Genomic DNA, 16,677 nt, shown 5'->3' with positions numbered 1-16,677 from the left:
GGCTTCACAAGTGTTCCAGAGAACTGGCCTTCAACAGGTACGCACTAGACTCGAGATTCACTTGCCTTTTTCATGGAAGGTAGTCAGAAGGGCTGGGGCCCCAGGCTATGAGATCTGTGGAGGAGTGAGCTAGTGGGTGAAGACACACACACACAGTCCATGGTCGTTTCTCCTCAGCCTTCTATTGGCGGGTCCTGTGCTCCCCAACTACACAGCCTTCACTGAAGAGTAAAGCAGAGCAAAGGTTCTGATGAGTATGGTTCCAGAGGATTCAAGGCATTCTTCTTGCACCCAAGCAAGGACATTCCCAAAACCCCACTGCAACCCAGGGAACAGGAAAGGACTACCGGGAAAGATGAAAGGATCAAGGAAGAAAATGAAGATTATTCCCTTCTTTTTCCTCCGATTCCTGTCATTACTCTAGTAACAGTATTGTCCCTTGCATCTTTGACACCATCCTTTAAGTAGTTCAGGATGCTTCATATGGTATATCTCATCTACACAATGACAGGAAGCAAGTATTATGAGCCAGGCCCAGGGAAGAGAAACGCACAGAAATTATACGGCTTTTTTATAGCCAAAGAAGATGGAACCTGGTTATTGCTATTTGCAGCCAAAATTTTTGTTGCCGTAATTATTTATTATATTCTATAATTTTCATACATGTGCATTCAGAGTAAGACTCCTAAAAAATGGTGCTGGAGAGATGGCTCAGCCATTAAGAGCCTGAACTGCACAGTGAGTTCCAGGATATCCAGGGCCATGTTAAGAGACCATGTTCAAACAAACAGTTTAAAAACCTGTAATTTGCTCCCTTTATATTGAAGAAATCGCTTTTCTAGGCTAAATATTCACTATAAAAACTTGACTCAAGGGGCTAGAGAGAATGCTTACCAGTTAAGATCACAGGCTGCTCTTCCAGAGGTCCTGAGTTCAATTCCCAGCACCCACATGGCGCTCACAACTGTCTGTAACTACAGTCCCATGGGATCCAATGACCTCTTCTGGTGTGCAGATCTATATGCAGAGAAAACACCCATATACATAAAAAACAAAAACAATAAATCTAGAGAAAAAGCAGAACTTAGCTCAATTCCACGTACAGCTTTCCTGTCATTAGAGTCACTGGAAAGCACAGCCGAAGTGGGAACTAAAGGTTAAAGCAAACCACAAGGCAAATCTAGATCAGCTTGTGGCTGGGTCATTTACATAAATTTACATAATATATTCTTTTCCTTCCTAGATAAGGCCTAACACACCTGAAGATCTGGGTGTGTGCTCATGAGTGTGGTATACTTGTGGGTGTTCCTGTAGGGACCAGAAGAGAACACTGGCCGCCCTTGTCCTCCTCAATCCCTCTCCATCTGTTTTGTTTTCTTTAAGGCAGGGTCTCTCGGTCTCTCCCTGAAACTAGTACTCTCATTTTTTCCAGCAAGTCTGTCAGCCAGCAGCAACAGTGATCTTCCTGCCCTGCTCTCCACACAATAGCATTACAGGTGCAGCGGACCAGCCTGGCTAGTTATGAGGGTGTTGTGATTTGAACTCAGATCTTCAGGTCTCAAGTGCTTTTTTACCACTGAGTTACTGAGTTATCTCTTCAGCCCTGAGATTTATTTATTGTGTGTTCTGTCTACAAGTATGCCGGCACCAGATCTCTTTAGCCATGGTTGTGAGCCACCATGTGGTTCCTGGCAATTGAATTCAGGACCTCTGGAAGAGCAGCCAGTGCTCTCAACCTCTGAGCCATCTCTCCAACCCCTAAGATTCCTTTTTAAGCCAACATGATGCAAAAACTTTAATATTAAACATGGATGATGAAAAACATAATATTATAGGGTTTTTGTTTTCAGATAGGTTCTTGGTCTTACCATGTAGACCTGGATGGCTGGCTTGGTACTTGTTATGTATCCCTGTATGACATATAGCAGTTATATAGCAATTATAGCAATTTTTCTGCCTCAGACTCCTCAGAGGTAGGGTTATAGGCATATACCAGCACATCTGGCTTTGTGGGGGTTGATTCGTTGGGTTTTTTTAAAGACATGGTACCAAGCCTTTCCTGCCTTAGTCTCCCCAATGGTGAGACTACAAGCATATACCACCAAGCCCAGCTTAATTTCGTTTTTTCTGAATCCCAATTTTCTCATCTCTGCCTGCTTAATTGTATAAAGGTTATCTATATATAGCAGGGGCTGGAGAAATGGCTCAGAGGATAACAGTACTTGCTGCTCTTCCAGAGGACCTGAGTTCACATCCCAGAACCCATGTCAGGTAGCTCACAACTAACTGCAACTTCAGCTTCAGAGGTTCCAATGTCCTCTTCTGGCTTCCAAGGGCACCATCCCCAATACACACATGTACACACAAATAAATAATTTAAAAGTTTTAGAAAGATTGTCCACATCAAAAACACCTACAGAGATCTATAAAATACTGGCACAGGGTCAATGATTCACAGATAACAGCTTGATAATATAATTATTATTGCTAAGTTTTATATTCCTACAAGAGATATCAACCCTGACTCTAATTTCTTGTTTTGAGGGTTGTTCTTGAAACAGAGTCTCACTATATATCCTTGGCTGGCCTGGAACTAGCTATATAGCCCAGGCTGCCCTTGAACTTTTGGAGATCCACCTGCCTCCACCTCCTTGGATTGAAGGCATCCTGTCACCATGCTCAACATGATTTTTTTTTAAACTTTTATTTTGTGTGTGTGTGTGTGTTTCACATCATGTATTTGGATCCCACTTATCTCCCCATTGCCTTACATCTGCCCTTCTGCCCTTGCAACTCTCCTCCCTCAAAACCAAAAATAACCAAAAAAAACCAAAAAAAAATAACCAAAAATAACCAAAAAAAAAAAAGGATCTTGTTGTGGAAGCTGTGGTGTGGCCCATTGAGTCACACAGCTTACCCTTTAGTCCTTCCTCCCTGTTTACTTCCAAAATGAGTTTCTAATTTCAATAAAACACAATGACTTGAAACAGAACTGGAAGATATTTTCCCCAACCTTAACATCAATTCTTCTTCGCTTTCTCCTTTTCTTTACTTTCCCTTGTCTTCCCTTCCCTCCTATCCTTTCTTTCTTTTGAGACAGTCTGGCCTTGAATGTATAGCAAGCCTCCCTGCTTCAGCCTCCTGAAGTCTAGGATTACAAGCATGAGCCACTATGGCTCACTTTCTTCTCCTCCTCCTCGTCCTTCTTCAGTATTTATTCATTTATATTAATTTGAATTTTTCTGTTGTTGTTTTTCCAGTTTCTTGAGACAGGGTTTCTCTATATAGCCCTCCCTGATTGTCCTGGAACTCGATCTGTAGACTAGGTTGTCCTCCAACTCAGAGATCTAGCCTCTGCAGTCTGAATGCTAGCATTAAAGGCTTAAAACTTTTTTATTTTATGTGTATGAATGTTTTGCCTGTATGCATGTAATGTGGACCATGGTCTTGACTGGTGCCCCCAGGAGATCAGAGGAGACTATCGGGTCTCTTGGAAATGGAGTTACATACATTTGTGAGTCACCAGGTGCTGGGAACTAAACCTGAGAAGCTGACTCATCTCTCTAAGCCTTAAAGATTTATTTGTCTTTCTTTCCTACTTCTTCCTTTTTGTTTTGTTTTTCGTTTGTTTGGTTTTTGTTTTGTTTTGTGTTTTGGATTTTTTGAGACAGGATTTCTCTGTGTAGCTTTGTAGACCAGGCTAGCCTTGAATTTACAGAGATTTGTCTGCCTCTACCTCCCTAGTGCTAGGATTAAAGGCATGTGCTGCCACAACCCAGCCAAAGACTTTTTTTTATTCCTGTGTGTGTGTGTGTGTGTGTGTGTGAGAGAGAGAGAGAGAGAGAGAGAGAGTGGTATGAATGCCTTTGAGCTCTGGAGCTGGGGTTACATAGGGCTCAGCTGCATGATAGATGTGGTTGCTGGGGAAGGGTCTTTTGAAAGAGGAATAAACACTTACTAGTTGAGTCATCTCTCCTGCCCTTTTGCTTTTGAGACTAGGGCTGAAGTAACCCAGGTATCCCTGAACTCACTGTGTAGCTGAGGATGGCCTTGAACCCTTTATCTTACTGCCTCCAACTCTCAAATGCTGGTATCACACGCAAACCTGTTTGTTTTTTTGTTTTTTGTTTTTTGTTTTTTTTTTTTTTTAGTGAGAGTTTTGCTATGTATCCAAACTGGCCTTAAACTCACTATGTAGGCCAAGCTGCCCCCACCCACCCAGCTTACAGGGATCCTTTTGTCTCAACTTCCCAAGGACTGTGACTATAGATGTGTGCCACTGAGATGCAGACAGGAGGGGGAGTCAGAATCCAAGGTCATCCTTGGTTACCAAAATAAAAACCAAATCAAACCAAACCAAAAGTATCTTGGGGCTAGAGAGATAGTTCAGTTTAAGAGGACTTGTCGCTCTTGCAGAGGACCAATGTTCAGTTCCCAGCATCCACATGGTGGCTCATGGCCATTGATAATTCTAGTTCCAGTGGATCCGATGACATCTTCTCACCTCTCCTGAATCCTTCGCACAGTCATAGTGACACACACACACACACACACACACACACACACACACACAGTGCATATAAACTCTTGCTGTCTTTTTGTTTTTATGAAAGCATTTCTTGCTAGAACTCAGATCTGTCTGCCTCTGCCTCTTGACTGGTGGGATTAAAGGCGTGCACTACAACCACCTGGATAAAAGCTCTTTTTTTTATTTATTTTATTATTTATTATTTACTTATTTATTTTGAGACAGGATCTATGTAGTCCTGGCTGTCCTGAAACTCCATATGTAAGCCAGGCTGGTCTTGAACTCACAGAGATCTACCTGTCTCTTCATCCCCAGTGCTGGAATTAAAGCATTTGTGCATCACCAAGGCCAAAATATTAAATCTTACAACCAACAAATAAACAAACAAACCAAACTAATGATGAGTCAACACAAATGACAAATGTCAAAATGAGGTTTACTAAAATATATTTAGGAGTCATTTCAATATTGTCTAATTTTATTTGCTTTATTCTTCTATGAGACAAGATATCATGCAGCCCAGACTGGCTTTGAACTTGCTATGTAACCGAGGACTGACTCCAATGCTTGATCTTCCTTCCTCTACTCCTCCAATATTGAGATTACAGGCATTTGCCAACACATATAGTAGTGTAATTTTAATACATGTGAAATTTATCTTGAAGCTATACTTTTCAGTGAGATATGGCAACTCATGCCTATTGAATCAGAGACAAAGCAACCACTATTAGTTTAAGAACAGCCTGAGAATATTGATCTTGAGGCTGTACTGGAGTACATAGCAAAACTCCAATTCAAAAGAATACAGGATGGGGCTGGTTAGTGAAGTATCTCTCATCCTTGGGTTCAATTGCCAGAACTACATAAGACTGAGTCTCGTGGTATTATCCCCCAGGTATCCCCAAACTTGGTGGTGGAGGCAAAAAAAAATCAGAAGTTCAAAGTCATCCTCCACTACACAGTAAGGGACAGAATAAAAAATAACACACACAGCACACCTTCAACCTGACCACTCAAGTTCAAGGCCAGCCTGGTCTACAGATGGAATTCTAGGCCAGCCAAGAAACCCTTCCTCAAACACACATACACAAACACACCACCAACACCAAAGACAACAACAACTACCAACACCAAATTCAAAAAACCCACACAAAAAGAAAACCACCTTTAAACAACAGTTCAGGGAGAGGCCATCCATAATCTAAACTATCCCTTTCCTCCCAAGTCACATGTATGTTTGTTCAGACTAAATATATCATATGCTTGGCAGTTCCTTTGCTTGCTTTCTCTTCATTCTAAGTTTGAATTTTCTGCATGATTGAGTTTACCTCTAAACTATGAAAAATAAGAGTTTTCTCACTGTGTAATAGATGGGTATGATATGGTATTCTTGAGATATATGTCCTTACAATAGGCCTTTGACTCATTCAGGGTCAGGATAGAAATGGTCTTTCTTAAATGTGATAGGCAATTCCTATCATAACCTTCATTTTTTGAAATGAAAGGAACTAGTCACTTAAAGCACCTAAGCTAGTCAGCCTTGTTGCCTCCATTTCAAGGTACAAAATGGTCTTCTTAAAACCTGTTCCAATAGGAAATGAGTTATCACACATCAAGTGAGCAGTTACCATTAAATACACTTTCCCTGTATTTTAGGAGTGACCAGTCTAGGATGCACGGTGATGGCACAAACCTTTAATCCCTGCACTCTAGAGGCAGAGGGCCAGCCTGGTCTACAAAAATGGTTTCAAGGCAGCTGGGGTACACAAAGAAAGCTTGTCTCAAAGAACAAGCAAGCAAGCAAACAAACAAAAGGGTGGCTAGTCTAACAATCTACAAATATCTAAGACCTCATTATCAGGTACAAAACAGAAAGGCCAGAAAAGCCTGGGCTCTTAATCAAAAGCCTTCCATGTAATCTGAAAACTGTATTCTCCCCCTTCCTTTCCACCCGGGAGTGTGTGATGGTGGTGGTGCCTTTCCCCTCTGCCCTTTTGTGACAGAGTTCAGCACATTTTTTTTTTTTTTCTCTAGCTTAAAAAAATGTTTGAGTATTGTTTATGTGCATGAGTATTTGCTTATATGCACATAAGTGCACCACGGGCATGCTTGGTGTGCAAGAAGGTCAGAAGTGGGCATTGGTTCCAGTGGAACTGGAGTTAGGAGGCTATGGCACCCACCATGTGGGGGCTGGGAGCTGAACCAGAGTCCTATACAGCTGTGAGCCAACTCTCCAGCCTCCACTGGCCTTGAACTATGCAGACCAGGCCGGCCTCAAACTTGTGGCAATCCTCCTGCATTAGCCTCTGGAGAGCTAGAGGTGTATACCACTATGTTCCATTTGTCACAAAAGTTTTCTTATAAATATGGCAGTCTTTAAAAAAAAAAATTAACATGCTAACATGCAGTTTGGTAAGATTAAGATTTCTGTTTTCCTAGAATATAACTGATACACAGGACTTTACTGTATTTGTGGAGAAACAGACAAATGTAAAACTAACTCCCAGGCTTTTTATCTCGTGCACACAGCGCCTTCAGTTAAAACGTTGATTATTAGTGAAAGGTGACCCAGATGGGCGCCAGGGACTGCATCATATTCCCAGGGAGGCGCTGCTCCAGGCCGGGGGTCTGCGTGCCCTCGAGACCGCGTCTCATCGAGCAGAGTGGGTCCCGGGGACTCACGAGTAGACCTCGAGCAGCCGAGCCCACTCAAGGACCAGCTCCAGGCTTGCACGGCCGCTCCACCAGTGTGCCGCAGACACGCGAGAAGGCGGCGCCCGTATACGCGCCAGCGCGCGCACACGGAGTGGAGGCACCGTCCCACTCGCCCTCCCGCTCACCGTGATAGGCCGTTGAACCAAATGGGTGCAGGACCAGGGACGCTATTGGCATCATTTCCCCGTCACTCAATTATCCGGGAAGGGAGGGGCCTCCTCAGGGAGGGACACGACCAAGAGGCTCTTTCAAGGACGCCAGGCGCCATTTTGGCTGTTTACTCGCTTTTGTTACGCGGTGCTCTACAGTCGTGTGTACACGACTTTAAGTACAGATGCCTCAAAGTGTTTTCATACATTTGGCTGGGCTGATTTGGGTTCCTGCCTGTCTTAGTTACAGATCTTTCAGATGGTAGTTGCAAAGCAGCAGTTCCTCCTTAATTCAGTTTGCATCTTTTACTGTTAGATTCTGAGCAAAATCTCTAGATTTAATTTGCTTTGGTAAAACTGTCAAACCAACCAAAGCAATCCATGGGAGGGATTCCTAGACGATGAGCCCAGGCTGCAACATGTAAAAGCTGAATGCCTAAACTGGATGGCAATTACTCTGAAGGATGCTTTCCCTTCTCTGAGGAGCTAAGTTAGGTGGTTGGTGCCTGAGGCTTTAAAAGGCTAATATTAAAATTACCATCATCTCTGTGATCATTAAGGTCGCTAGAATCTAACCACATTTCAAAGAAATGCATATCCAAACTTAATGGAAGGTCCACAATGGAGTTAGTATTTATTGTGCACCAACCTGACTTGCATTGTTGAGAAATAAAAATACAAATATAAACAGGAAGTCTAGAGAATACAAGCAGAGCCATTTTCCTTAAGAATTTGAGACCTGGTACAAATTTTACTGCAGGTGGTGTTTAGGTGTCTTTAAAACAATGTCTCTATACAACACTTAGCTAAGAAATACATAAAACTTGTATTTCACTCTCCTGGTTACAATTGTGACATTCCCTGATCCATATATACTAACATTCTCACACAGCCTTCAAATACAGACTGAATACAGGTGTATCCTGTGTAACTCCCAATTAGACTGTCCCACCAAACAGCTCCTATGGGGAGGAGAAGCTCTGCTCAGGGGACTAGTACTGTAACACTCCCCTTTTTTCACAAATTTGAAGATGTGGGATAACTTGACTATTTTCACCCACACTTTACTAACTGTGGAATTTTTCAGACAAATTCCAACTATTAAAAGACCATTTTGTCAAAAAGCCAGAAAATTCCCTTTTGAACACCTCTCCCCAAAACCACTGTTAGAGGCCAAAATATACCCAGCTGTACATTTGAGAACAAGCAACAGTAAAAAGGCAAAAGCACTCAAGGAGGCTCTGGGCTACAGATTCAATAACTTCCCTCCCGTCATCTGCCAAGCCCACTGGCTGCATGCTTTTGGGCAATTATCTAATTATTCACTAATCTGATCAAAAGAGGAGCAGAAAATAAGGTAAATTCCAATAGGATGAAAGTTCTTAAGTATGCTAAGTGTGGGATTTCCTCTAAGCTTTACTTGGCATATGAAATCCTGTTTTGATCACATTTGGGAACACAAGAGGAAAAAATAATTACATCCTAGGGTTTGTTTTACACACATAAAACCAAAGGAAAACACTTGGAAAATAAAGTCTGATATGGCACATATACACATACTTTACATATACACAAAGAATAAATCCATACGAAGTGGTTTGCTCTAAACACACATACACATCCTCATGAAATTGTGTGTGTAAGACACACCGTCAGAGGGCTTTCGCTTCTCTCTAGGGAATTGAGTATCCCAATTATAATATCCCAGTATATTTAATCTATTGGTCTTGCACACTTGCCACATCCACGCCAATTGGTTTTGGTTCTGAGGGACTGTGTATAAAACGCATGCCAAACGGCTTTGTGAGGGCACCTCAAATCTCTCTGTTGCCTGTGGTAGAAATTTACATTATCCCTTTAGCCCGATTAAAAACAAATCTACACTTCCCCAAGCGACTAAAATTTAAAATCCTTCAAGCACAATATTTACCAGTTCTTAAAATGTGATAGCAAAAAGAAAAAAAAAATCTCTGTAAATTTGTCTGGAAACAGTTGCACACGATCATCCTGCTTCTCAACTTGGTATATTTTTAAACATTGACTAGGAAAAAGAAAGAGAAAGAGAGACAGAAAAAGAAATGGGGAAAAGAGCAAATTCCCCTTAGCAACAGTTTCCTCACCCCAGCACTGCCACAGATCTCTATTTTTAAAAAAATCTGAAAACACACACACGATGAAGGCGGAAAAAAAAAAATGGAAAAAGGATACCCGAAGGTCGTATGGCTCTTTGTATTCGTGTGTGTGCAAAAAAGGAGGACTCGCGGAGCCGGAGCTGCGAGCCCCGCCCCTTCCCGGACGCCCTCCCGGATTGGCTGCCGGACGCCCCGCCCGCAGGCACACGCGCCGCGCCCGAGGCGTCCGCCCGGGGGGCCCCCGAGGGCCGCGGGCTCGCGGACCTGGCCGCGCTGCCCACTGTCCTTCCCCTTCCCACCCTTCGCTCACCTTCCGTGTCTCGCTTTTCCCCTGTAAAACCAGACCCAGAGAAACAACCCTGTGAGTGAGCGGCCTCTGACTTTGCCAAACTCAGCGAAGTAGCTCGTTACCTGTGACCTTCTAGACTGGGGTTGGGGGCGTGGGACTCAACCCTTGGTTTCCCAGAGCAGTGTCTCTGGGTCACACTTGTTGCCTAGCTGCCCACCTCCACATGAACATTTATAAGTGTAACATTGTTCAAGTGAAAGGCAAAGTAGCCTTACCCTGGGCCTTACACCTTGGGGCTTGTTTTGAGCTAGGTTCCCCTACTGGGCTAAAACCATATTCTGAATAAACGAAATGTCTCCCTGAATGCAGACCATTGCTTAAACCTGGATTTTTAAGCAGTCCATAAACTGGTCTCACCGCACCTACTTGTTCTAATTTGCGCGCGCGCGCACGCACGTATATATTTATGTGTGGGGGCGCTCGCGTCTGCTGTGCCAGTGTGGCGATTAGGGGACAATTTGCAGGAGTTGGTTTTCTCCTTCCCACCCTGTGGGTCTAGAGGATAAAAGCCAAGTCTGCAGATTTGACGCAGGTTTGGTGGCCTTCACCGACTGAGCGATGTCCCCCGCTGGGCACTAAATTCTTTTTTTTTTTTTTTCCCTTTTTTTTGGGTTTTTGAGACAGGGTTTCACTGTAGCTTTGGCTGTCCTGGAGCTCGCTCTGTAGACCAGGCTGCCTTTGAACTTAGATTCACCTACCTCTGTCCTGCCACAAACACTAGGATCAAAGGTGTATGCCACCACACCTAGCATCCTCTCGACCTTGAGCCCCAAGAATAAAATCAAGTCCTTTTGTTGTTTTTTGCTCTTTTTGCTTTTTTGGCCTCTGTGAGGGTTCAACCACCCAGCTCCCAAATAAATCACACACGGAATCTTATTATTTATTACTTATGAATGACCGGTTTTAGCTTGGCTTGTTGCTAGCCAGATTTTCTTAAATTAACTGGTCTACCTTTTATCTTTCTTCTATATATTTTACTTTCCTTCTTACTCCCTGTCTGGCTGGGTGGCTGGCCCCCTGGGGCCCTCCTCTACCAATCCACTGCCAGCCCCTCCCCCTTCTTGCTTCTGCCTCGATATTGATTGGCCTTTCTGCTCTTTATTGTGACCACCAGGTGTTTTAGACAGGCACAGTAACACAGCTTCACAGAGTTAAACAAATGCAGCGTAAACAAAGGTCACACACCTTAAATTAATATTCCCCAACAAAGTTCGATTTGTTTAGCATCTGAAACCCATGACATTTCTCCTGGCTTCCCCACCTCACATGAACCCCTGGCCTGTGAGTTTATTTAAGAAAGTGAGAACTAGGTAAAGTGGCTCAATTTTGTAATCCCAGTTTAGGAGAATGACACAGGATTACTATCACCTGTTTGAGGCCAACTGGACTACATACTGAATTCCTAATCAGCTTAGCTACCTGGCTATGGTGTAAGATTCCATCCCAAGAGAGGTAGGGCTGGAGAGATGGCTCATTGGTTAAGAGCACAGGCTGCTCTTCCAGAGGATTCAATTCCCAGCACTAACAGGCAGTTCACAACTGTCTGTAACTTCAGTTCTAGAGGACCCAACACCCCCACACAAACATACATGCTGACAAAACACTACTGCACATAAAATAAATAAAAATAAATTGAAAGTAAAATTATTAAAAGATAAAAAGAAAGAAAAGGAATTACTTATGCGTGTGCTATGTGTGACCAAGAGATACTGAGACTTGAGGAGAGATTTATTTTAGCATCCAAATAAACTTCAAAAGTATATAATTTGGGCCAGGCAAGATAGATTGCAGAGACAGGAGGATCTCTGTAAATTCAAGGTCAGGCTGGTCTACATGGGGAGCTCCAGGACAGCCAGGGCTATACAATGAGTCCCTGTCTCAAAAACAACAACTAGCCAGGCAGTGGTGATGCACACCCTTAATCCCAGCACTTGGGAGGCACGGTAGGCTGGAACTCTTAGTTCCAGGCCAGCCTGGTCTACAGTGCAAGTATCAGGACAGCCATAACTACTACACAGAGAAACCTTGTCTCTAAAAACCAAAAACCAAAACAACAATAACAACAAAAAAGAAAAAGAAAAAAAAAGGGGGGGGGGCTACAAACCTTTCCAACTTTGCACAAGCAATTTTGACACAGCTTCTTGCAGAGTGTAAATGATGGTGACAGTACAGGGACAAGGCACACAGAGGCATGTGTTATCATGTGTGGCTAGAGAATGTATCTATCTCCAGGGGAATATGTTTCACAGCGCATTAGCTTCCACACTCTGTTGCTGTCCCCAGTCCCTTAAAACCCTTGGTCCAGCTCTGCCTGTCAGCATCTCTACCCATTTTCTCTGCTACATCCTATATCTGATGTGTCCCTAGGTCTTTATAGTTTCCTTTCTCACACTCCATTATTTCCTCTGGAATAGCAGCTTTCTGGATACCTCATAATGAGTGATAACCTCTTCTTGTTAAAATCTACAAGCAAGTCAGGCAGTGGTGGCACACACTTTTAATCCCAGCACTTGGGAGGCAGAGGCAGGAGGCCAGCCTGGTCTATAGAGCTAGTTCCAGGACAGCTAGGACTATTACACAGAGAAACCCTGTCTTGAAAATCAAAAGTAAATAAATAAAATCCACAAGCAGTGTTTGGTTTATTGATTGTTTTTTATTTAAATTTTGTTAAGTGGGGCCAGGAAAATAGATCACTCAATAAAGACCCGAGCAAAAGGACCTGAGTTCCATTCTTGGCACCCACACAAGGCTGGGCATGGCCTTGCATGTATAACCCCAGCCTTGTGGAGTTTGCAAGTCTAGAAAGCAGAGCAGGAATGGGAAATCAAGTAAGGGGAGTAGCCTTGGGGGAGGGGGACACCTGATGAGACTGAAATCCATGGAATCTTAAAAAAAAAAAAAAAACTTACTATTTTTATTTTGTGTTGGGAGTGGGAGAGTAAAGGGTATCAGTTCCCTGGAACTAGGGATATGATGTTTGTAAGCCACCATCTGGGGAGCAGAACCTAGGTACTGTTCTTTACCACTGAGAGCCATCTCTCTGGCCTTGAATCTTTGAGATAAACCAGGTCAGCAATTCATGCCTAGTGACAGCTTACCCGGAATGATGAAGGGTTAAGCATTGTGTTAGGTCAAGCACCTAACTCAAAGGCAACAGCTTCTGGGAGAAATGAGTTGAGTTAAGTAAACCCAACAAGCTGACACGGGTAGAATTTCTTCTGCCTGACCCACTAACAAATGCAAAACAGATACTTTAGATTTTTTTTTATGCTGCAGTGGGGCATAGCCTCTGGAAGCCAGAACTTGGCTTTGAGGCCAGGCTTGGTGGAGCCCTGAGGGATGAGGGCCTTCAGCTGAGGAGGAGAGAGGAGGAGCAGCCTGGCCAGGGAGGAGGCAGCAGCTGCTCCTGGGGTGGTTCTGATTGCTGTGCTTGCGCTTTCTTCTTGCCTACTATAATTAAAGCTTTCCCCATATGATCCTGGCTTCCTGAGGAAAGTAGAACTTATTAAAACAAGCAAGAAACAAACACAAAACAGTGGAGATGCTTGGTTGCAAGATATGTATATTTTAAATCATAAAGCCCTAGTGTCATAAGGTCAATGCTTGCTGGTCATTTTTATTCTGGTATTATGGCCCTAGCAGGAGGGATCTTCTAAGAAAACAGCAAAATGTTCAAAACAAAAAATAAAGGGAAAAAAAGAGTGCCCACTAGAATAGATCGGCTGGCCCAGCATTCTTGTTACTCTAAGCATAAGGGGAATACCCCCTACTCCCCTCGGAAGCCCCTCACCGCGCCCTCACCCCCAGCCAGCCTCACTTCAGGCTGTCTTCATCCTACCTCCTTTGCTGTTGTTGTTTTTGAGACAGGGTCTCATGTAACCCATAGACAAGGGTGGCCTTGAACTCCTAATCCTGCCTCTGCCTCTTAAGTGCTAGGATGACAACGGTACACACTGGTTCCAGCTTCATCTCACCTCTTAATTTCTTCCAACATATCACGTGGATTGTGTGGGCCAGAATAAATCAGTTGCTTATTTCCCCTCAAAGGATGTGACTTTCCTTTTCCCAAATGGCTTTGACAGTTTTCTCATTTGCTAGCTGAGGAGGATATCAAGAGACATTGACCTTCTGGTCTTGCCTAAGAGGGAACACTCAGTAACTGTTATGCTTCAGCCTCTGATTTGCTTAACTGTCTTCCTCCATGCCCTCACCTACCGTCTCTTCACAAACACTCTGCTCTCCCTGCAGCACTCTCTGTCCACACGACCCCGCCTGATAGATGCGGAGATGCCATAGGCACTTCCAGCCTTTACCCCACAATGTTGTCTGCTCCACAAGAGAGTGCACAGGCCTCTAGGAGTGCTTGCTTTCTTTTTTATCCTAATTAGACCCCAGACTGAACCAGAGGACTAAGAGCTTTATGTAGAGGGAGATAAAATGTGAGCCGTCCCTTCAAGAAGAGCCTTGTCTCTAGGAAACAGAACTGCCATAAGAAATCAATCTTTCAGCTATTTAAGGCAATTTCTTTTCCATCATCCTTCATCCTTTGCAAGACCACTGTATTAGGAATTATGGAGAGTCCCTGAACTGGTACATGCTGCTCAATAGCAGCATCTCCACCAGTGAGAATATACAAGTACACAAGAAGGCGGCTGATGGCTTAGAAAGTAGCATTTTGTTGGATTTTTTTTTTTTCTTTGTTTTTTTCCAGACAGGGTTTCTCTGTATTGCCCTGGAACTTGCTCTGTAAATTAGGCTGGCCTTGAACTTACAGAGATCCACCTGCCTCTGCCTCCCGAGTGCTGGGATTAAAGGCATGCACCAACACCGGTTGGTTTATTTTTGTTTTTTTTTTCAAAAACAGGGTTTCTCTAAGTAGCCTGGCTGTCCTGAAACTTACTGTATAGACCAAACTGGACTCAAATTCAGAGATCCAACTCCCTAAGATCAAAGGTGTATGCCCCCACTACCCAGATAGTTTTTAAATATTCTAAATTTATTTATTTTTTTTTTTTAAGACTGGGACTAGGTGCTGGAGAGATGGCTCAGTGGTTAGCAGCACTAGTTGCTTTTCTAGTTACCATTTGTAACTCCAGCTTGAGAGGATCTGATAAACACACACACACACACACACACACACACACACACACACACACACACATATAGAAAGCACCAATACACATAAATCATTAAAAAAATAAAATAGCCAAGCAGTGGTGGCATTCACCTTTAATCCTAGCACTCAGGAAGCAGTGGGAATTGGATCTCTGAATTTTAGGACATCTAGGGCTACACATAGAAACCCAAACTTGAAAAACAAAACAAAACAAAGACTATTTCATGTAGTGCAGGCTGACTTCCATTTTATGGTGTGGCCAAGAATGGCCTAGACTTTTTGATCCTCCTGCCTCTACCTCCCAAGAGCTGGGATTACAGACACCCAACCACTACAGTTTTTGTTTCGGGCTTTTTTGGGGTTTTTTTTTTTTTTTTTTTTTTTTCTTTTTGAGACAGGGTTTCTCTGTGTAACAGTCCTGGAACTCGCTCTGTAGACTAGGCTAGCCTCAAACTCACAGAGACCTGCCTGCCGCTGCCTCCCAAGCATTGGCATTAAAGGTGCGTACTACCACGGCCTTGAACTCAGAGGTTCATTCGTTTTATGTGGTGCCTAGGTTTGAACCTAGGGCTTTGTAAACGTTAGACTCCTACTCTACCACTTGAGCTATGCCCCCAGTCAAAACATCCTCATTGTGAAATGTACAGTCCATTTGGGTCCATGCTCAGTGCTTCCCGGCCTCCAGAGATTTCACAGCAACATGAATCTCCTGAGGCACAAGTCATTTGTTTTCCAAACTCTCTTCTCCAGTCTCACTAATTCACAATTTCCCTGCACTTGACAAATGCAATTAACAAGGCTCCATCAGTTCCTAAGGACAGCCTCATCAATCAGAACCCAAGCTGCACCCTGCTGAGATGGGAAGGGAGCCCTGTTCAGGGAAAGGAAACCTGCCTGCCTTCTAAACCAATAAACCATGGTCTTATGTCTGTTTTTCAAGTATTCTCCTGCCTGCCCTGTCTTCTAAAGCTGGGTGTGTGAAGTCAACTTTCAGTGTGCTTGGCAGGAGACTTTTCCCACCCACACATTCTAGAAGCATTTGGGCTGCTTCCTGCCCAGGAGGCTGGAAACCCACCCTTTCCCCTCCAGCTGCACAAGCTATCGCCCATCACTGGGAGACCAGAACAGGATCACCAAGGCTTCCACTTCACCGACATGTCCATTTTCTCAGGGCTCAAGCCTTCCCTTCCAAACTTATTCCAGATTCTAGATTTGGCCCAGTGTGGTGGCATGACTTTGATCCAAGCACCTGGGAGGCAGATCTCTGAGTTCAAGGCCAGCCTGGTCTACAGAGGGAATTCTAGGACAGCCAGGGCTGTTGTTACACAGAGAAACCCTGTCTCTTGGGGCAGGGGTTTATCATTCTGTGTGGTCTCCTCCTGCCAACACAAGCTAAGAGCTTTTTCCTCTGCAGCTCTGGCTGGAACATCCCTGTGCATCTTTCCACCTCATCAACTTTTCATCTTTGCAAACTGAAGCAGGAAGACTCTCCCTCCTCCCTGCTCCTCTCTCCTGCTTTGCCATTAGCTTCATGAGTGAGGACATTAATGTATTCACCAGACGATGACTTCACACTGCTGTTTCCTGTAATTACAGGGCCTTCTCTCTCCCACTGTCCTGGTTTATTTGACTGTAAAGTGCTTGAAGGAGGGACAGGGTGGACAAAAGAAGAAACAGGCTGAGGTTGA

This window comes from Phodopus roborovskii, unplaced genomic scaffold, assembly GCF_943737965.1.
Source record: "Phodopus roborovskii unplaced genomic scaffold, PHOROB, whole genome shotgun sequence".
Classification (NCBI taxonomy): Eukaryota; Metazoa; Chordata; class Mammalia; order Rodentia; family Cricetidae; genus Phodopus; species Phodopus roborovskii.
This window is presented reverse-complemented; position numbering follows the sequence as displayed.